This window comes from Rhinolophus sinicus, chromosome 1 (assembly GCF_057876585.1).
Source record: "Rhinolophus sinicus isolate RSI-liver-muscle chromosome 1, RSI-T2T, whole genome shotgun sequence".
Lineage (NCBI taxonomy): Eukaryota > Metazoa > Chordata > Mammalia > Chiroptera > Rhinolophidae > Rhinolophus > Rhinolophus sinicus.
In genome coordinates this window covers 49075873-49099813 of record NC_142501.1, presented here as the reverse complement: position 1 = coordinate 49099813, position 23941 = coordinate 49075873, and the positions used below count along the sequence as shown (strand labels likewise).

At 35.6% G+C, this 23941-nt stretch overlaps 1 protein-coding gene and 1 non-coding gene across 4 annotated transcripts in view; both read left to right on the top strand.

Annotated features, from left to right (window-relative positions):
• NELL2 (neural EGFL like 2) overlaps positions 1–23941 on the top strand; it is a 316912-nt gene that overhangs the window by 200794 nt on the left and 92177 nt on the right. The window lies entirely within an intron of this gene.
• Positions 9945–10068, top strand: LOC141570302 (U6atac minor spliceosomal RNA). Its single transcript, XR_012494307.2, has one exon. It is a non-coding gene; the product is annotated as a U6atac minor spliceosomal RNA (small nuclear RNA).

Below are 23941 nucleotides of genomic sequence, written 5' to 3'. Positions count from 1 at the left end.
TATGTAATATTCGCTTATCATTTAGTTCTAAATATATCATAATTTCCATTGTGAGTTCTTAGCCCATGTGATATTTAGATGTGTTTTCCTCATAACATGTAGAACTTTTGCTTTTACTGCTTTATTAATTTGCTTACCTAAAATAACTTTTATAGATATTTATTTTCATTGATCATGTTTTGAATTTTATTGGTTTATTTCTTAAGAAAATGAGAGGGGTAGCACAGCATCGTGCCTATACATCACCTTCATATGTTACAAAAGAAATGAAAGTTATGGATCCTATTCTCAAAGAGCTTAGTCCATTGGAAAGTTTTTATAACAAATAAGAGAAATCAAAAGAAGCCAATATAATAATTCCTGTAAGTGCTGTGGTTAAGAAATTCAATGAGGATTCTCTTAATCAGAAACATTTTCATAAAACTGATGGAATGTGAATTAGGTCCTCCAGGAAGAATAGAATTGTGGCGAATTAGGTGAAGGAAGGGGTTTTTAGGCAAGGAGGCCAACAGCCAATCCAAATGAAGTTATCATGGAATAAATACTGTGTTCTTGGTCACTAACTGGACTGTCCCCTTGGAATACAGGCAATAAGGCTAATCTTGCTTCCATATAATAGCACTCAAAATAATGTTCATAAAACTACTAAATTTCTGGGAGTATCCTTTTTAAATCAACGAACTCTTCCCTCAGTTATTATTCTTAATGAGTCTCTTCATTATGATTGGTCTGTTGATCTATGTTAGTTAAATCTCATCTTTCTTAAAGTAGCACCCTTATCACAGGACATTACCCCTGACTTCTTAAAGGACAGTTCCCAGAGTGAAACCCACAAAAACATCAAGTGTGAGATCTTAAATATGGAATAGTGCCTTGTAACCAAATCCACGTGGCGGTCATGTGGCTGGGACAGTTAGGGGGTAACATATTTACTATTTATAATGTACAAGATTTCAATTAGAACGTCAATTAGATCAATTAGGTCTTCTTAACTTAATTTAGTATTTATGAGTTCAAACTTGGAATTGAACAGATCTGACTTTGAATCCTAGCTCCCTCATTTAAAGTTCTGTGACCTTGGATGAATTCATTCAATTCCTGTATGCTTCATTTGTCTCATCTATGAAATGGGGCTAACAATCTCTATTTCATGGGGTTGTGAAAATTAAATCAAAGAACAAAGTAAATTACATGTTGTGGTACTTGGCCCATTGTCGGTATTCGTCATGTTGTAGTTGAACGTAAGCTTGGATATAAATGCCAGACAAATGAGGAGGCGCTTTCCTGTTCATATCAACTCCACTTGATTACAGCAGTATAAATTATATATGCCCGAAGTGGTAGAGTGTTACATATGCAAAATATGCATGTAAGTATTGCTTCTGTATGGCTAATGAACCAGCCTGAACATAATTAATGGGGTTGTTAGTAAGATAGGACCATGCAATAGTGCTTCACCGTGTAACATGTAAGCAAAAGGTCTGTTCCTTTAAAAGGTACCCTTTTTAGTTGAGTCAGTATCATTTATGGGAATGTTTTCCGAAGGACAAAGGCAGGTTAGAAGAGAAATTTCTAGAGTAAACAGGTATTCTAAAACCCTTCATGTACTTATGTAGTTCTAGGTTAGGAAATAACAATTGCGGTGTAGTTGAAAATTTCTGACAGTATTGGCAAATATAACATAATGCAAGCCAGCTTCTGTGGTGGGTGGTGATATCTGGGGAAAATGATTTTCTAATAAATATTTTTGGTCTGCATTTTGATTTAATTATCATGATGATCACAAGAATGAATGAGGAAAATAACCTTTTAACCCAGAAATGCCAGAGGGCATTACCACGGTATTATTTCATTGTGTGTGCCCAATCTGTCTCTGAAATGTGGAGTCCTTTTATGAAGACCTTGCATTAATGTATGATGACATCCTGTACATTTCCAAACCAACATACCTCTGACATCTTGCCCCTGATTCAGAACTGCAGGGGCAACAGACTCCTAAACACAGTGTTTCTTTACCTGGGTCTTCATATTTCAATCCTCTAAAAATGAATCTGGTTTTAGATAATTCTATTGACTAGACAATACTATCAGTAGGAAACATGATTTTAATAACTTTAAAAAAAAAAACTCTCCTGAAATGATTTACAAGTGATTTTTTAAGAGGTACGTTAAACTCTGCTAACCTGGTATTTTGCTTTCACAGTGGACTGCGTTAATGTGCTGGAACCGAAATGATGCCCTTTCATGCTTTAATTTGCGAGTGACATTTTAGGCCATGTGTGGAGCAATAGATCTCACTCATAACTAAAACTAATACAGTAGAATGCAATTATATTATTGGACTCCTTTTTACCCAAATCTGGATGCACTTTATATAATATCATGTCTCCTGAAATGTAACTGCATTCAAATAAAGTCCTGATATTATAGTTATTCTACATTGAAGAGAGAAGCTGTTACTGTTCTTCTTATCCCTCAACTGCAATTTACTAGTCTCCAGACCTAGGGAATTTCATACGTAGAGTTCTAAGGTGTGAGAAAACGCTCTGCAGTCTGAAGGACACATTGACCCAATCATTTTTATTGAAAGCCTGCCCTGGACTGGGCACCGTGCTAATCACACAGTTCCTGCTCTCTCTGACTTTACCATCTTGGGGTGGGGGGAAGTGTAGAAGACTAGTGGACAAGCCAGTGGGTGAATATGATTGAATGCTAAATATTTGCTATAAAGGAATGCTGTAGAGACCAGCATTGGGGACCTACTTAAATTATATCAGATAGGGCCTCACTGAGGTCCTGAGAGGAAGAGCCTGGGGGAAAAAAAATTATAGGTGGAGAAATCCGCAGGTCCAAATACCCTGAAACATAGTGCTGGCCAATAACAGAGGGCAGGTCTCAAGGATGGGAGACTTATACACAGCTCAATGGGATTGGATATTGGAATAACAGAGTTAATCACCTCCATCTCAGCTTGCATGAGACCACATTTTGACTTGGATTGTGTCATAGTGCAAGTACCTGAATGGTTTACTACTCTCTACACTATGAGTAAGAGCGCTGAAATCCTTTAGCAACCACTGGATAGTTACAAAGTCTAAAAAATTCAGAGAGGATTTACTGATTTACTATTACCTTCACTTCCAAAAGTGATACTACAATACCCATTGCACTATTTAACATTGTATGTTGTTATATTTTAAAATGTAAATACATTAAGATGTAAAGTGTACATTAAGATATAAAGTGTCTGTGGAGATTTGTAGCCTTGTCTTTACTCATCCTTCTTGTCATTCCTATAGTACTTCTGCCTTGATATTTGGATAGCACTTATTTACTCTAATGTTCTTACAAAGAACAAAGAATATTAAACTAAAAAGTTAAGTGTCCAAGTTTTCTGTCCCTGTGTACCGAGGAACTCTGTTTTAAGTCACCATGTACTTGAATTACACATCAGCCCTATTTTCTCACCATTTGTTTCACTGCTGAGCACATTGGACATTGATTATCAAGTACATGTCCTTTACTTTCAACTTCCTCACCCATTTATTCATCAGTTTCTGCTGACGATGCCAAACTATGTTAGAACATGTAAACCCAATAAGGACATAATTAGTGCCATTTAATGATAATTGGCTTTGTAGTAGGTTTCCAGGAATATAGTGCGTCATTGAAGTGGGAACCACTTATTTGCAAATTCAAAATCATCTGGTTACTACTATACTCTGTTAACATATCGGTGTTATCCACAAGGAGAAAAAAGTGTGTTCCTTGAATGTGGTTGCAAAAAAAGTTTGTACTGCTTTCTCCTAAGTGGGCTTTTTAATACTACTGTGTTTCCCCGAAAATAAGACCTAGCTGGACCATCAGCTTTAATGTGTCTTTTGGAGCAAAAAGTAATATATTTTACTTATAGTAAAATAAGACCAGGTCTAGTATAATAATATAATATAATATAATATAATATAATATAATATAATATAATATAATATAATATACCAGGTCTTATTTTATTATAAGACTGGGTATAATATAATATGATAAATATAATAAACATAATATAATATAATATAATATAATATAATATAATATAATATAATACTGGGTCTTATATTAATTTATGCTCCAAAAGACACATTAGAGCAGATTGTCCAGCTAGGTCTTATTTTCAGGGAAACACGGTATGTTTAAGCACTTCACTCTGTTAATCCCAGTCTTAGAATAGGAATTTGGTAACTGTCCTTTTTGCCTAAAGAAAAGGGAAATAAGTTATATACGCAGTCAAGTATGTCCCTGTGCATTTTTATTTCTTATTCTGACAGTCTACCTCTAATTCGAGAAGGGTTTTGGCTGGTGGCCAAACTCAGAGCAGCCAACTGCTGTACCTGTTTGTGTCTGTATGTAGTCTCAAGTGTCTTTATAGTTGAAATGAAATAAGTCACAAGTTTGATGTACGGCAGACAACTCTAGACCAGGATTTTTGTGGATGCTTCATTTATTCAATTCTTCTGACTTTTTTGGTACATCTGCCTTTCTGTGAAGTGTTCTGTACATCTTTATAATCATTGAGAATGCATTCTTGATTTAAAGCAAAACTTTGTTAAAAAGATTTGCATTTCAATGCAAAAATTAGATTAAAGCAGAATGAATCCATAATAGTTGAATTTGCTAAGTAATGTGTCCACTTAAATTTGAGCTTTAATTTCTAACTGTTTATTTAGCAGAATACTGCCTGAAATATGTAGGCAGAAATTTTTATTGGATTGACAAGAAAAGCAGTTCTGAATTTCATAAAGCATTCACCAGGGAGACTATATTGTCAGTAGCAGTAATTACAGCAGGTAATTGTGTCATTTACCCTGTTATAGACCACTGAATGTGACGAGCATGGGACATACCAGCTGTCACACCCTGTTAGCTTTCACGCTCTGGGATTTGCAAAATCACACTAGGACTCACTCTTGGTGAATGAAAGGAAAACAAAAATAAACTGAGATTAAAAACTATTACAACTTTTATAAAGAGACTTTTCTAGAAAATAAAAAGTATACATTTCTGTAAAGTTGAAAGTCAACATGAGCATCCCTCTCCTTCATGTGTGTTTCTTAGCGTCAAAGGCTGTTGGGCTGGAAGTAAATGTAACTAAGATCGCATTCTGCTGTTTGTTAACTGTGACTTTGGATAAGTCATTTCATTTTCTTGAGCCTTAGTTTCTTTATATGGTTAATACAAAATGTGTTGAATGAGACAGCCTCTGAGGTCCAATTTCCTGTGTAAAATTCTCTGTGTTTCTACTGGGAATAAATTCTCTTCTAGGTGCTGTCGAAAAAATTAGCGTCTCTGCCCTCAATGAAACTTTTATTCTAATGAAGAAGATAGACCATGAATCCATAAGCAAACAATTTTATATCATTTAATGTTAGGAGCACATGCTGTGAAGAAGGAATCCAAGTAAGGAGGGGTGTGAGACAGAGCCTCTCTGAAGAGGTGCACCCTGAGCAGAGGCCTGAAATAAGCGAGCAAGCGAGACATGAAAATATGCTGGTTAATATTAAAGCATCTCAAGAAGAGGGGACAGCAAGATGTTTTGTCTGTTCAAGGAAAACAGAGAGGCCATTGTGGCTGGGAGGAGGAGGGAGGTCTAGGAGGACTTCATTGAGGGCACAAGTGGCCATGACAAGGACTTTGGGTTTTATTTAAAATGTAAATAGAGTCTAGGGAAGGATTGAAAACAGAGGAATGGCATGATCTATTTAAGGTTTGAAATAATCATCCTGCCTGTTGTATGAAATAAGAAGGCCACAGGTGGGTATATTTACATATTTAACTGAATATTCTCAAATATATTGGTAAATGTGTGGCCACTTTTTAAAAAAATCATGTAATTTCAAACTTAGGGGAAATTCTTTTGAATAAATGTTAGAGAAGACTAATGATTACAGTTGAGGTTCTTTTAGTATTTTTGATGCCTTGTATTACTTTGAGGTTCATTTTACCTTAGATAATGTAGAACTGGCAGGAATCATCACAAAGGAGAAAAAAAATGCTAACTTTGTGCCAGCATGCTTGAGTTTTTCAACCCCATTTTGGAAAGATTTTGAGATATGCTAATGTGTTGTTAGACTCAATTAAACACGGATAAGTGACTTTTTTCCAGGTATTTATCTCCAGAATAGTTGAATAGCTACAGAGAAAGGAGAGTTTAGGAGTATAAATCCAATCAGACCTGAAGAAAAGCCTTTTTTTGTGCATATTCAGCATTCAGGCCAGGAGCTTCTTATAGCATCTTAGATGGATATTTTTCTTCTTTTGGTGTCTCATGTCAAAGTGATTCATTTTTTTATGCATGAAAACATTCAATTAACTAACATAAATGGAGCATTAAGTTTCAGTGAGGCACTCTGCCAAACACTCAGGATATACCGGGGTACCTGCAGAAAGTGTGACAGTGACAATATGCTTGACTAGGGTGCTAGGGGTCTCCTTTCAGAACTTCATTTACACTTCAAACCTATATTCTATCTCTACTTAGATGTCTAGGGATGGCTAGGCAGTTGGTTGATGCCCTTTATGGCAGAGCTAACACCCCTTTATCTGCACTTCGTTGTGTCAATTGGAGGATAAAAGCAAAATACATCTTCTTTGTCATCAAGGAGATCATAGTCTAGAAGCAAAGACTGGTAAGTAAATAGACAGCTGCACTGCCATCCAAGGTGTTAGTCTGTGACAGAGGGAGCATAGCAGCTAAGGAAACAGCTAGGCCAAGATGCTAAGCCACAACAATGATGAGGACGGGAATGGGAATATGAAGAAAGAGGACAAATCAATCTCTGCACTTCTGTTTCTATTCCCCAAATAAATCTGTAATTACCATCAGTACTGTACTTTTCCTGCATTCAGTTATTCAGAAACATATATATATAGCTGAATGATTTCCATCTTTTCTTCTAGAGAATTCTTTTTCTTAAAAGTTTCTAATCATGATTGCATCTTTTTGTTTTTCTCAGCTCTGGGACTTTTAAGATTGGTCATAGTCCACTTTGAAAATAATAATTTTGATTTAGTGCCTCAGTCTGTCTGGGATGCTATAACAAAATACCACAGACTGGGTAGCTTAAACACCGTTCTGGAGGCTGAGAAGCCAAGATCAAGGCATTGGCAGATCTGGTGTCTGGTAAGAGCCTGCTTCCTGGTTCCTAGACAGCTCTCTTCTCCTTGTGTTCTCACATGGCAAAAGAGGCCAGAGAGTTCTCTGGGGTGTCTTTTCTAAAGGCATTCATCCCATTTGTGAGGGCTCCACCCTCATGATCTAATCACCCCCAAAGGGCCCACCTTGAAATACCATCACCCTGGGGATTAGGCTTCAACATACGAATTTGGGGGAGACACACACATTCGGTCCATAGCATTTAGTTCATCATTTTGTCTCGAGGTACAGTGGGTTGGGATAAAGGATGGAGAATGCAGAGGCCAGATGAGAAGACAGAGAAGCGGGGCCAGCCTGTGAAGAAATGAGTCACAGTCAGCTTGGTCCGCCTGCCATAGGAGGCTAGTTGTGCCAGCTAGTCTTTGGCGACTGCACATACTTCCCATTTCACCTTCCTGCCTTCCTCCTTTTGTCCCACTGTACCTTAAAGGGACATCCAGAGTGAGTTACTGGAGGTTACTTATAATTTGTGGGAAGATATGTGGAACATGTTTAAATAAAAATAAAAGGGGGAGTCTTTAAATACACTTACTTGCCAGTTGTACCAGATCTGGGTCCCCAGAGAAAGGAGGAGAAGAAAGAAGGCGGTGTGGGGTGTAATTAGAGGAGGGGTAGAATGAGAACCATGGATACAAAGAACAAGTGTTTTCCCTAGAGCAGGACAATGCTGATTGTAGTTAAAATATATACTTGCAGTCAGGGAGAAGGTGATAAGTTACGATTTTTAAAAAAATTTTAATTGATACTGTTCAGTAATAAAAGAAAGCAGAATGAGTAAATTAGAAAGGAGTGTAAGTAAAACTTACAACTGGAACACAAGGGCAAGAAGCCAAGATGTAAGAAGGCAAGAGGTGAAATAAAAAGGGAAAGTACAGAAAGTTTGGACCAGAATCCACCCCATTTGTTGTTATTCAGCTGTTCCTTAAGCTACACATCTTCTGGTCTTGAGGTCGCATTTCTATTCACATTCAAGCAGCCGATCTGATTGGGATCTAAGAGGCCAAAGGCTTCAGGACAAATAATGGACTTAAAGAGAAGGGAAGTATTGTTAGCTTGTTGAGGTGGGGTGCTCCCTATTCAGGGAAAGTGAATGATGCGTTGGCAGATTAAAGTCGTTCTCAAACTCCTCTGAACACTTTTATTGATTCCTGGGGGCTAGCGCTCCCCTCTGTGAGAAACAGTGAGAAAAGAATTACCGCCTTTGAAGAAAACTAATCAAGTAAAAGTGAGTGATTCAGAATGAGGTTTAGAATGAAGGCCGTTTAAAATTTTTGAAATATATAATATTAAAAGAAGAGGCACTCTAACCATAGTATCAGAAGAGAGAATTCTTTTTGGAATTTGAAAAAGATGACTGTTAAATGAAAAAAACAAAAAAACAATAAAAAACAACAACAACAAGCTTTCACTATACTCTTACATTGATTCCTGCCACTCAAGAATGAAACAAAACAAAGGGGTAAGTTACTCACGAACTAGCTACCTAATATCTCTATATATCTAGTGCACATCAATCATATATATATATATATATATATATATATATATATATATATATATATAAACATTCATGCACATACATGCACATATATGCACACACATAAATACATTTTATAAAGAAATGCATTTTATGAGGAAACAACATCTATAAATATCTTGACAGGGATTCTGACTTATTCATCTTATAATAATCACAACTCATACATATGCATAGTAGAATTTAACACATAAATGTAGCACCAATAAGCATATTATTGCCAGTAGACATTAAAAGATATTAGCTCTAAAATGTCAGAGATAATTGAATGCTCTGAAGCACACAGTACACACAGAAGCATGAAATAAAACAGTTTATGTTTTACCATGCACACTGAAGAACAATATATATAATAATCTGGAATAGAAAATCGTCTTCTATCTTATATTTTGCTGTGATAGAAACGCAAATGACATGCTCTAAGAGAGGAATTTTATACTGAAACTCATTTTTAAAATTAACTCCCCAAGTGAAAGGTTGATGGAGCTCCTTTGCCCCCATAGTTACAACCCTTTAAAATCTGAGGACTCATCCTACTTTCTGCAAATTGGAAGGTGAAAGATTAGAATACAGTGTCTGTTGCAAGTGTGTTCAAAAGACTGGCTAGGTTGGAATACTGTGGTTGTTTTCATAGATAACTGTAAATTTCAGAAGTCCCCTTTGATGTTGCGTTTTGTCTTGAAGTACTAGTTAATGGTGTAGTTTGTTGAATATTCTCTCCCATCTTATTTTTGTGTAGGTATTAAAGCAGGCCGGCCTTAGGGCTGTCAATGAACAAGTAGATCACGTGGGGTTAGGCAGGAATGATTTATTTCGCCCGTAGAGGTTTTCCCTCGCTTCGTGAAAGCCTTTCCTTTCTTTCAAATAAATGTCAATAAATGGAAAAAGATTCCTCTTCCCAAAGTTAGGGGCAACACTAACATGAAAACATAGGAGGAGCAACCTTGACCTTTTGCCTTAGTGAAGTTAAGCATCATGATCTCTTAAGCTGTGCATAGGTACTGCTCTAAATTTTAAATCTTGGGTTGTTGCATGGAGTTTGGATCAGTAAAGGGAATTCCAGATGTAAAATACTGTGAGAAGTTGAAAGTGTTGATTTTGTATAGATGGAAGCCTGACCATTATTCATTTGTCCACATTTACCAAGTACCTAAAATGTGTCAGGTGTTATGGCAAGAACTGAGGATTCCAAGATTAGTAATAGTGTCCTATGAAAGGAGAGAAGGTTAGCATGCCCCTTGACCAGGATGGAAGAGGCCTCAGGCCTGACGACAGCACATGGTAAAGGCATTGTCACCTATTTTGTGGCATCTAACCGTTGCTTTTATTAATAAGAACAAAGCAAGCAAACAAGCAAACAAAACAGAAACAGACTCATAGGTGCAAAGAACAAACTGATGGTTGCCAGAAGGGAAGGGAGTTGGAGGGCTGGGTGAAAAAGGGGTAGGGATTAGGAAGTACAAATTGGTAGTAGCGAAATAGTCACTGGGATGTAAAGTACAGCATCGAGTATATAGTCAGTATATATTGCAACAACTAATTGGGGGGATCACTGCATAAATGATATAAATGTCGAACCACCATGTTGTACACTTGCAACTAATATAAAATAATATTGACTGTCAGCTGTAACTGAAAAAACAAACAAACAAACATGCACACAAAAAACAAAGATCTGTAATAAAAGTTTCCTGCCTCAAGGAGTGTACTGATTAATGAGGGATGAATAAGCGAATTGACGATAATCTAATGCTAATTTATGAAGCATTCACCTGCACCAGGATTATTCTCAGTGCTTTCCAGACATTTCCTCATCTAATCCTTTCAACTCTACGAAGAACATACAGACACACAATCCCTGATCTACAGTTCTGAACTCGGAAATGTCCGGACAGCTGTGGAAATTGAATGTTTATTTTTTAAATTTATTTGACAGTAAAATTTGACCTGATGTGATGCTATTTCTCATCTTTATTTATCTAATTTGGTATGTATAGTCATACTTTCACTACAGAAATATTTATTTGATTACTGAGTACTGCCCCAGATCTTGCTGGCGAGTTTATTCCTGTACTATTATTAGATCCATTTAACAGAGGAGGAACCTATGATTTAGAGAAATTAAATTATTTTGTTCAAGATCTGATAGCTCGAAAGGCAAGGTCAGGATTTAAACTGAGGCACCCTGGCTCCAAGTCCTTATTCTTTACTATACATTCTGGCTTTCAAGTGTTACAATACAATTAAGCGCAAAGCTCTGTGCGTTCTCTGGGGCTCATCTAGAGTTTGGTATTTTTGTTTTGTTTTGTTTTTTTACCTTATTTTTATTTTTTTAATTATAGTTGACATTAATTATTGTTTTACATTAGTTCAGGTATACACCATAATGGTTAAACATTTATATGATTTACAAAGTGATCCCCCCAATTAGTCTAGTACCCACCTGGCACTATACATAGTTGTTACAATATTATTGACTATATTCCCTAGCTGTACTTTACATCCCTGTGACTATTTTGTAATTACCAGTTTGTACTTCTTAATCCCTTCACCTTTTTTTAACCCCCCACCCCCCTGCCATCAGTTTGTTCTCTGTACCTATGAATCTGTTTCTGTTTTGTCATCATTTATATTGTTATTTAGATTCCACATATTAAGTGAAATTATATGGTATTTGTTTCTCTTTGTCTGACTTACTTCATTTACCATAATGCCCATCCATGTTGTCACAAAAGGTAAGATTTCAGTCTTTTTATGGCTGAGTAATATTCCATTGTATAAATGTACCACATATTTATCCAATCATTTGTTGAAGGACACTTAGGTTGCTTCCATGTCTCCACTATTGTAAATAAGGCTGCAATGAACATAGGGGTGCATGTGTCTTTTAGAATTAATGTTTTGGTTTTCTTCAGATAAATACCCAGAAGTGGAATTGCTAGATCATAAGGTAGTTCTATTTTTAATTTTTTTAGTAACCTCCATACTGTTTTCCATAATGACTGCACCAATTTGTAATCCCACCAACAGTGCACAAGTTTCCCCTTTTCTCCACATCCTCGGCAACACTTATTTGTTGATTTATTTATCTCACGTCTCATAGATGTGAGATGAGATCTCATTGTGGTTTTTATTTGCATTTCTCTGATGATTAGTGACGTTGCGTATATTTTCATATGTCTATTGGCCATCTGTATGTCCTCATTGGAGGAATGTCTGTTCAGGTTCTCTACCCTTTTTTCAATCAGATTATTTGTTTTTTTCGTGTTAAATTGTATGAGTTTATAAATTTTAGATATTAACCCCTTATCAGATGTATCATTGGTGAATATCTTCTCCCAATCGGTAGGTTGCTTTTCATTTTGTTGATGGTTTCCTTTGGTGTGCAAAAACTTTTTAGTTTGATGTAGTCCCATTTGTTTATTTTTTTTTTTCTTTTGTTTGCCTTGCCTGAGGAGATATATCAACAAAAATATTACTGAGGGTAATGTCAGAGAGTTTACTGCCCATGTTTTCTTTTAGGAGTTTTATGGTTTGGGTTCTTACATTTAAGCCTTTAATACATTTTTACTTTATTCTTGTATATAGTGTAAGTAGGTGGTCCAGTTTCATTTTTTTGCATGTATCTGTCCAGTTTTCCCAGCACCATTTATTAAACAGACTGTTTTTACCCCATTGTAATTCTTTCCTTCTTTGTCATAGATTAATTGACCATATAGAGATGCATTTATTTCTGGACTCTCTATTCCGTTCCATTGATCTATGTGTCTGTTTTTTATGCTAGTACTATGCCATTTTGATTACTATGGCTTTATATTATAGTTTGATATCAGGTAGCATGATACCTTCAACTTTGTTCTTCTTTCTCAAGATTGCTTTGGCTATTTTGGGTCTTTTGTGGTTCCATATAAATTTTAGGATTATTTGTTCTAATTCTACAAAAAAAATGCCCTTGATATTTTGCTAAGGATTGATTTGAATCTATAGATTGATTTGGGTAGTATGGACATTTTTTTATTTATTAAAATTATTATGACATTGCTTGGTAAAATTATATAGGTTTCAAGTGTACATTTCTATAATATGTCACCTATATATTACATTGTGTGATCACCACCCAGAGTCAGTTCTTCTTCCCTTACTATATATTTGACCCCCTTTTCCCTCTTCTAGAAGATACAAGTAAATGGAAGCATATACCGTGCTCATGGATAGGAAGAATTAACATCATTTTGTTAATAAAATGTCCAGACATTTTAATGATGTTAATTCTTCCTGTTCATGAGCTCAGTATATGCTTCCATTTATTTGTATCTTCTTCAATTTATTTTTTTCAATGTCTTATAATTTTCCAAGTCCAGGTTTTTTATCTCCTTGGTTAAATTTATTCCTGGGTATTTTTTTTATTCAATTGTAAATGGGATTATTTTCTTAATTTCTCTTTTAGATAGTTCATTATTGGTGTAAAAACTGCAGCCGATTTCTGTATATTAATTTTGTATCCTGCTACTTTACTGAATTCATTATCAGTTCTAATAGATTTCTGTGTGGAATCTTTAGGGTTCTCTATATATAATATCATGCCATCTACAAATAATCACTCGTTCCTTTCCAATTTGGATACCTTTTATTTTATTTATTTTATTTTTTCTTTTCTGATTGCTGTGTCTAGGAGTTCCAATACTATGTTGAATACAAGTGGTGAAAGTGGACATCTTTGTTTTGTCCTTGATTTTAAGGAAAATGCTTTTAGGTTTTCACCATTGAGTATGATGTTAACTGTGGGTTGATCACATATGGATTTTATTATGTTGAAATGTGTTCCCCTTATCCCCACTTTACTGACACTTTTTAATCATAACTGGATGCTGGATTTTGTAAAATGCGTTTTCTGCATCTAGTGATATAATCATGTGATTTTTATCCTTCATTTTGTTTATGAGATAGATCACGTTAATTGATTAGAGGATATTGAACCAGTCTTGCATCCCAGGAATAAATCCCATCTAATCATGGTGTATGATCTTTTTAATGTATTGTTGAATTTGGTTTGCTAATATTTTGTTGAGGATTTTTGCATCTGTGTTCATCAGGGACATTGCTCTATAATCTTCCTTTTTTGTAGTGTTTTTCTTTTCTTTTCTTTTTTTTCTAGTTTTGGAATCAGGATAATGTTGGCCTCATAAAATGAGCTTGGGAAACTATCCTCCTCTTAAATTCTTTGGAATAATTTGAAAAGAATAGGTGTTAATTCTTTTTTGAATGTTTGGTAAAATTCACCTGTGAAACCATCCAGTCGAGGACTTTTATTGGTTGGGAGTGTTTTGATTACGGTTCAATTTTGTTAATAGTTTTTGGTCTGTTCAGATTTTCTGTTTCTTCTTAACTCAGTTTTGGAAAATTGTGTTTCTAGGAATTTATCCATATATTCCAGATTTTCTAATTTTTTGGCATATACTTGTTTATAGTATTTTCTTATAATCCTTTGTATTTCTGTGGTGTCAGTTGTCACTTCTAGAGTGAGAGTTTTAAGAGAGTTTTTCTGAAGAAGGAGGCATTATTTGATCTGAGTGAGACATAAGTAGGAGAGTTAAGCAAAGAAAGTGGGGAAGAGATTTCTGGGCAAAAAGCAGGCACACGTGTGAAAGATACAGGTATTGGCTGGTATGATCTTTGGGCTTTGTAGAGTCTCAATGAATGATATTGTTGATAAAGTAATGGGGGAGTTGTGAATGGTGCAGTTTGATAGGAGCAAAGGGTCATAATGAAAGTCTTGATCAGTAAGAGGTGATTTGATGGCTTGCAAAAACAAGGGTGTGTCACTAAAAAGAATAAGAGAGAATGGAGGAGTGAGAGAGATTGAGGGGATCAGATTTTATTTGAAAAGCCATTCTGATAATGTTCTGGAGATGGACAAAACTGGGCCAGTATTGTCATCATGAGGCTATCGCAGTAATCCAAAAGAAATATTTAGTACCCAAAATTGGGCAGCAGCAGAGCAGTGGGGAGGGAGGTGTGGGGGGTGGAAATGAGAACTGCCAAAGAAGAATTTAAATAAACTGGTCCCTGAATTTGGCAGATGGGAAGAAGGGAAAAGAAGTCTTTGGTGACTCCCAAATTCCTGGTTTTGGAGAAATAAGGGCACAAAGATAGATTTAGTTGCAGATTCATCTGTGGTTGTAAAACCTGAGGATGTTATTTCCTGATGACCTGGATGGTTTTCTGAGTAGTTGTTCCTAGGTTTGTGTGCCTAGAGTGAGGGGATGAGGATGGGGCAGGCATTTGAAGAGAGAGCAGCATAACTGGTGGGGGGAATGGAAAAGAAAACAGATGTGCAGGATTGTCAGTATAGAATAAGTTGAATATTTTGCATTAGCAGGTCTCTCTGAATGTTTTACATGGTTAGATTGATACATACTTTATAGTGATTGATTCATTTTTTAACTAATATTCATTGGAGACCAACTTCATGCCAATCATTGTGTTGGATGTTGGGGGCAATTGATGAATTTGGCCCAAGGGTTTACTATCTAAATGGTTTATCTAATAGACAGATTTTGAGTGGAGAGTTTTTACTCAGCTTGTTACACCATTAACAGAGTTAACTCATATTCCTAATATGATCTTTATTTTTATATTTTGAACTCTTGATTCTATTGTCTTTTTCTGCCATAACCAAACCAAGCCAACCAAAACCAAGAATAACAAAATTCCTGAAAGTAAGAAGCCCTCTAACTTCTATTCATCTCTCCATCACCCTCTATCCTTGAAACCTGTTATTTTAAATGCATTCTTCCACTTGCCTCAAATATTGACACACGGTGGGACCATCAGTTCTATGCCTAATTCTGCCCCTTTCCCCATCACTTGTTCTTTCACTTCAGGCCCTGTGTTTAATTCCACAAAAGCATAGGGACTGGGATGTATGAAATGAATAAGACGTGATTCCTGCCTGAAAGGGATTTGAATCTTATGATTTTGGTGCTAGCTTCCCAACTATTCTTACTGTGTCCTGAAGTACTTTCTTTTTTGTTTGTTTTAATTTTTTATTTATTTATTGGGGAACAGTGTGTTTCTCCAGGGCCCGTCAGCTCCAAGTCGCTGTTCCTCAATCTAGTTGTGGAGGGCACAGCTCAGGTCCACATTCAGTCACCGTTTGAACCGGCAACCTTGTTGTTGACAGCCCACACTCCAACCAAGTGAGCCTCTGGCCGCCCCTCCAGAAGCTCAGCGACAGCTTGTAGTCTTCAATCTAGTTGTGTAGGGCGTAGCTCACTGGCCCATGTGGGAATCGAACCGGCAACCCTGTTGTTGAGAGCTTGTGCTCTAACTAACTGAGCCATCTGGTCACCACCTGAAGTACTTTCTTATGTTGCACATATACATTACTCAGCACAGCATTTGCAGGGAATAAACATTTAGTTCTGTTTGCTTTCTTCACCCTACCCTCCTCTTCCTCCTTTTGCTTCACCTCTCAGTTTTGCACAGATCTCAATTCTCAATAATAATCTAACTCTGACTCTAAAAGTAAAGAACAAAAGAAAGAAATACAGATTAAGTAGAGAAAGAGGATTGCTACCTTGCTAACATGGGACACCCACTTTGCTGAAAAAAGTTAGTCTCACCTCTTCTTCACACTGCTGTTAATTTCCCTAAGTGTCAACTCTAATTTCATCATGGTGCCTTTTATTGTACATCTAGAAGTGGCTCTTTATTGCCCACCAGATAAAAGCATGTTGTGTTCCTGACCCTACCCACACTTTTTTCTTACTATTCCCGTTTAATCATAACATTTGCCAGCTCAAGCACAAGTACTTCATGGCCCTACCATCCCCTATGCTTTTCTCTTTGCACCTGTGTTCTCTCCGTGTGGAATCCTCTTTCCCATCTTGTTCCTTTCCTGTTAAAACCCTTCTATCTTGCAAGATGTACTTGCTTGGCCTATTTGCTATATATTTTCCCAGACTCTTGTCAACCCTCATCTTTTCCTCTTTATAGGTTGCAGTTTTTTTAAACGCTGAAGGCAAATTCTGGCTATATGTTGTTGGGCAAGATATATAGTTGCTCTGAGAAAGCACTGTGTTCCCATTTGGAATATAGGAATAATAATAGTACCTACCTGAAAAGATTTTTGAGAATATGGAAATGCATAATGTGTATAAAACACTTAGTGCAGTGCTTTATGGATATAGTAAGCACTTCAGGATTAGCTATTGTCATTATGATTATTATTATTATTTTCTCTTTTGTAGCACTAAAACACTTCTACAATATATCAGAGTTATCTATTCATATCACCAGCCCTATAATAGTTCAAAAGTTCCTTGAGGTCACAAGTCCAAGTTCATGCATACTTTGTGTCCTCCATGGCACTAGAAACACATCGCAGAAGCTTTCTAAACGTGTTTTGAAAGAATAAATGTAAGTCATCTGGCTGATAGTTACAATCCTGTTTTTGCCCTACAATGTGTTCTGACAATACTTATTTCATGAAACACAAAATAAGAAAAAAAAATTTGGCCATAAAATCAGAATTTAGATTACTCTGAGAAAGTACTGCAAAAGGACAGAGGAAATTTGAATGTGCTTTGGTTGTTAAAATTACTGATCAAGTAAGGATTAGGAAAGGAGGCTGAGCATATCAGTGAAAAGACCAGAAGAAAATAAACCAAGCATGTCAGAGGCAAGAACTCTGAACAAATTTCTAGCTGCCAAACAAACTGAAGAAGAACAAGAAGTCAGAATTGAATTGGTGTGGTCAGCGAACAGGAAACCTGAGAACTAGTGAACAAAAAATGCTTCCTTGTTAAAAACGAGTTGTAGTGATTTTACTGCTAATGTGGGCATTGAGCAGGTTTCAAGTATAATTTCTTGTAGTCACTTTACTAGTGTTAAAAGATTTCTGTTAAGATGGCATTGCAATAAATAGATTTTTCTCTGTAATATCAACTGAGTAAATAAGCTAATCATAAGAAATAAACTGAATAGATTTGCGTAAGTATGATACCAGGCATTTTTTTCCCTTGATGTAACCATTGAAAGTAATGGCATTTTGGAAACCAGAAAAATGTTCAAAATGTATTTGATTTCAGAAAAGATTAGGAAGAGAGCAAACTCCATGAGACATTTAGGTTTTCTCCACAGAACTGAAATAGAAAAGAGAGGACATTATCTAGCCAATAAAGGCAAAAGAAAATTTCCCACTGAAGTAGATGATAAGATGAGAAGGTAACTAGTATTTATCGAGTATCTGTTATTTGCCAGGGCCTTTGCATTCATCATTGAAGTTTATTCTTCACAGTAGCTCTCTCATATAGGTCTTCATTTCCTCATTTTAAACTTGGAAAAATTGGCTAACTTTTTCAGGGCCGCAGAACTAGGATAAAATGATATCTAACATCAAGCCTGTCTGGAAATCAAATATACCTTGTCACTTTGCCTTCCTGCTAATGTTAATTAAAATATTGTATCATTTTCTCAGTTTTTTTCTACTTTATCCTTCGTATTTTCTTATGGTGCCAGTGCAGAATGGCAGATGGGGGGTGTTTTAAACCATTTAATGAATTGTAACAGTATTCCCTAAAAATCAGTAATCAGGACATAAATGTTTTGATTATGAGGAGTTGGTGCTGCTGATGGCAGCAAGCACATCTTCATACACCAGACCACTAAGTTTCTGAGGAGAGAAGGGAAAGAAGGAGGGAGAAGAAGGAAGGAAGGAATTTCAGTTCTTTCTTACAGACCCCCAAATCATGTAGGAATTGTTGAGTTATAATACAGAACATTGTTTACACTCAGTTCATACTCATTTTCAATAATTATCTTGTAGAATAACTATCTTGAGGATGTACTAAGGAGCTGTGGAGAAGTCCTAAGAGTTGTTTCATTTGCTAGAATAGAGATGGCATCTTTTATCTGAGGCCTCACAGTTGCCGCCATTCTTTTTAGAGTAGCACCAGAGGGCTCAGTATAGCAGACCCACGGGCTATCTTGTTCTGATTCTCTTCATAGGCCAGTGCCGATAACTACATATTTACTCTGGTGGGGATGTATGTGAGTGAAACTCATGGATGAGCTTCTACAAAACTTGTGGACCTCTTAAGGCAACATTTCTGGTGTACAGAAATAAAAGAGGAAAATGACCAAGCAGCTTTACAATTTTGAGACAAACCACCATTCGAAACATATAGTTTGATGGTGTTATTATAAGCTCCTCAAGTGTAATTGACACTTTTATGAGCTTCCTTGCACCAAGACTTATTCAGTCTTAAGAACAAGCCTAAGGGAGCTTGTTCTCAGGTTTCTGATAATCAGATAATCGTTAAGACCAGAGGTAGGCTATTGGTGTGTTTAGAGCCAGATCCTGCATGAAGAGAGGATTTACCCACTGTAAGTTTATATTCCAGGAACCTCTTTGGTAAAGCAGCTTTCTTTGTGGAACTTACACCTATATGTTATAATAGCTGCTGTTTTCCCAGCATTTCTAGATTTGGGCAGGAGAATAGAAGATGCTACATGGATAATATTAACTCTTGTGGATGAAGAAATCCATCAGAGGAAAAGAAAGATTCTTGTAGGGTGGTGGGCTAGCTATGCAGGTACATTATATTCTGTTACCAAGAGTAGAATCTACTGTATAAAAGTGTCAGCTGGAGGATCTAGGGTATTGCTGGGGATGTAAAGCAGAATTATCCAGAAGCATTGGATGCTGTTACCAAGGGCCAGATCACTGCTATTGGAGGAAGAGAGGACTCTCAGACATTAGAGGTATCTGTTTGCCAAATTCATTAATGTTCAGCTTTCAGAGATTTTTAAGTTGGAAGTATTAGTGCTGGAATCTAAATTCTGTGAGCTGGTTCCTTTGTTTTGCGGAGATTTGAACTTGATCATATTGCCACCTTCTTTGACTTTTAAAAACTTCTCTCAATCTTGTGAGAGTGTGGATTTTAGTATGAACAGAAGTACCTCAGTCTTTTGCCCTAAGGAGTTGTATAAACTTAATAAGACTCCTATAGGTTTAAAAAATACTATAAAATACAATAAAGAGAGGATAACTTCCTAATTGTGAAGCAATAGAAGACTCCACATACAACAAAAAGACATTAAACTGTATGAACAGTTAATACCTCTGGTCAATTACAAAGAACATTAGGATTCACAAGCAAAAAACCAGATTGGGGTAAACACAGGTATAAATTGTGTCAGGCGATCGTATTGCATAACCATCTATAACCTAGGTTTGGAATCAGACGTGATTCATAGCTCTACCTCTTACTGGCTGTGTGTTCTCTGGCAAGCTACTTAACTTCTCCACTACAAGTTCAATTTTCTGGAAAATAATGATAATGTTTTCTAATCAGTTGAGGTTTAAATGAGATAGTGCACATTATAAAGTGTGTGGTATGTAGTAAGCTGAATGTAGTAGTTACGATTATTACAAGTCATTCAGGTTCATTTAAATTTGTAAGAGCCTCAAGATTCCCAAAACAAAAGAGGCAAAGTATATGGATGCTATTTCAATTTAGAATCTGCACTGACCCCCCAAACACATAAAAAATATCCATGTTAAATGCTCTGTTCTCCATGAAGTCATTCTTGAATTCTCACCTGACCCAACCAGAAATGACTGCTTCTTCCTTTGATCTCTGCACCCCTCCGTAAACAGAGGTTTCTTTACTTCAGTGTTTCTCATAAGGAAGGCACTAAAGGCATTTGTGTTTTTGTCCTATCTTCTCAACTAAACTATAAGCTCTTTGAAAGCAGGTACTGTTCATAATCATCTTTTTATCCCAAGCAGATTCTAATATATAATAGACATTGAAGAAGATTGTATTCAATTACAGTTAAATGTAGATATATTTAAAAGATTACTTTTTACTCCTAATTCCTATAATATTTGCATTTTGTATCATAGTGAAATTTTTTACTAAAACATATGCTATGTGTATTGTATGTCTGCGTTGAAATCATAGTGGGAAAAGCTATGTGAAATTTAGAGTGGCTGTTTTGTCTCCAGATGGTCATTCATTCTGGAAACAGTTCAATAATATGAAAACCAAATTTAAAGCTCAATTTAAGTCCAACTATATGTTATTATAACTGATGAACTGTTGGATGTGGAGTCTTAAAATGGTTTTAGATATATTAACCTACCTAGGTTAGGCACATTAATCAGTGAAACTAAAATATTGTTGTTATATATAACATCTGCATTTCGATGAATCCAGGTGTGTATATTATTATTTTTCTTTCTGTAGATGAATTTTACTCTATTGACTCTTGTCACTGGTATGAAATCAGTTTCAATAGTATGCAAAATTCAGAGCAAACAAATTATGGCACACATGACAAATCTTTGCCAGCTATCCCTATGAAATTATTGATTGTATATATAATGTACTGTCATGATTGGCACTCATATTACTTTTGTTTAACACTGTTGACTGATGATATTTCGTTCTATATTCTTGTTCATTTTTTTCATTTTATTTAAATTTAATATAGATACAAAAATGATTAAAATAATCATGTGCTAGTGTGATATTGGTTAGTAAAATTATGTAAGTTTCAAAGGTACACTTCTAATATTTTTCATAAAGAAGAGTCAGAAAGAGGTACATTTGGTTTCAATCCCAGCTGTTCCTTGGACTGTCATATCACATGAACAATGAAATTTTACTGAGGATGTGAAAATAGCATTGAATCTTATGGAATAGATATTCTGAACATCAGATCTCAAATGTCGGCGTTTCAGTACATGTGAAATAAAACTTGGAATTCATTAGCTATGAATTCTGACATGCTCTTCTCAAACACTGGAACATAGTATTGATTTAAATTTTGTCTTCGTATTTCCCTCATTTTATTTTATTTTACTTATTATATGTTGGAAATATTGGAGGAAGTATTAAAAATAGAGAGGCTGATGGATGGGTTGGTGGTGGAGTCTTTACGGTTATGTGAATCAAGAAAATGGTAAGAAGTTGACATATGACCAAATTGGATATGGGGCAGCAATAGTTAACTATTAGTTGAGATGACCTTACAAAATATTTGTTCCTTGCTTCTTTCAGTTTCTGTTTTTTGAAGGGCTATGAAATTAAAGTTAATTCTTCCATGAGATTATAGCATTTTTAAAGTTTGCTTTAGTTGATAATTATATTTTAGTTTACTTTAGTTGATAATTTTAAGTACAACCAACTTTATTATAAGTAGTGTAAAAAATTTAAAGTGATAGTTTAAAGGCATTGATATTTTCTGTTTTGAAAATATGTCCTGCTACCTTAATCAATATTTGAAATATCCCAAATTGGGCGGGATAGGGCATAGTGAAATCAGTAAAAACAGTGTAGGTTTTCAATAGCTTCCCCAATGGGCATCCAGTTTACAATTGAACAAATTGGGATTGATTTGAATAATGACAGAGGAAGTAGGTCCTAGCTTTCTTTATTTGGCCATTCATTCTTTCAATCACTTATTCAAGAAACATCCTTTGAATGCTGAATTAGCATAATTAAAAAATGGCAAAATTCTTATTCAAAAACTCACAATCCCAGGTGAGGTTTGAGGATGGAAGACCAACAAGAAGTAGACAGTTATGATAAAATACAATAACAGACAGCAACCCCTAACTTTGCAGGAGAGCTAGAGTAAGGTATTTTCACATAAGACGTGACATTTTAGTGTAATCCTTCAAACTGGTAAGAGTTTTCCAGGAGAATCCATGGGGGTAGACTCTTCAGCCGAAGGGAACAAATACAGGTAAAGACGCGGACATATTTAAAAACTTGAAAGCTGTCTTTACCTTTGACTTGCTTAAGAACACACTTATTCATTTTAGTGAGCACAAGAGTAAATGGCAACAGTGGAAACCAGATACCAGGGTGTGTAATTAATGTTTATTGAACATTATCATACTCGGTGCTAAACTGAATCTTGTTAGGCCCTACCTCTCTACCCAGTGAGTATACAGTCTAATTAAGAAGACAACCAAGACAGGGATAAAAACAACATCAAATCAATCAGCAGCTGTCTTTAAGGGGCCTATGACTGTCCATTCAGAGATTTATAGATGAACAACAGTGCTTTGAAGTGCACTGGGAGCAGAACTGGCAGGAGATGCAAACTTGAGTGAGGATTTATTTTGCTTTGGGCAGCTGAACCAAAGGTAGGTGGGCTGCCCATTCTGGACCCTCTGAAATTTTATGGTGGTCCAAGGGTAGCCCCAATTAGAAGACCCATGTGTAGTCCAGCTGTTTTCTAAACTATCATCAATATATATAAATTTATAAAAACTATGAAATGTTCTGATACTAGATAATAAAGGTAGAATTTTGTACAATTTGGGAAAATTCAGCCAGGAATTTGGAGAATAAGATATCTGTTCATGCAATTCTAAAACCTTAGTGATTGAACTCTCTCTTTCCTCTGAAAAATTATTGGGAATAATCTATAAGATGATTACAGGGTTATAGTTAAAATTACCATAACTTTGTGCTTATATAACACAGGACAGACATATAATTGTGAAATTTTAGTCTTTATTTTTAAAAATAAAGTACAGAGCATTTCTTTTTATTACTTGAAATTAGTGATTTTAGTCTATTCTCAACTATATATGCCAAAGGAAAGGTCTTTCAAAGTTACAGGTGTATTACTATTACAATATAGTGTCTGGAATAATATATATTAAATATTGCCTGGAATACAAAGAGTTCTAAAATGAAAGGTAAATATTTACTTACCCTTTGATGATTTACATAATAGTGAATTAATAGCTTGATCAATGTAAGTATATTGAAATTATATTTAATTATAAAATATTGTTTTAAAATAATATTTGTGTAGGGATTTGGGATGACTGAACTAATTTGTATGCATTTCTTCACTTATATTTCATTTCTACTCATCTTGATTTTGATGTTAGATCTGATTTCTTTCTCATATTCACTATACTTATACATTACAGTTTGCTGAACACTGAGCTAGAATTCTGAGGTTTTAATATTCCTGTGAACTTGGGCAGGCTACTTAAGCACTGAACCATCATTGACTCATCTTTAGAATGGTGATAATGATATGAGTTGTACCTCCCTTACAGGGGTCCTCAGAGGATCAAATGATTCAGTGTTTACACAAGTGTCAAGTTACACACAGTTAAAGGGGGTATCATGTTGATTGTGTATTTTGAAATTTATATT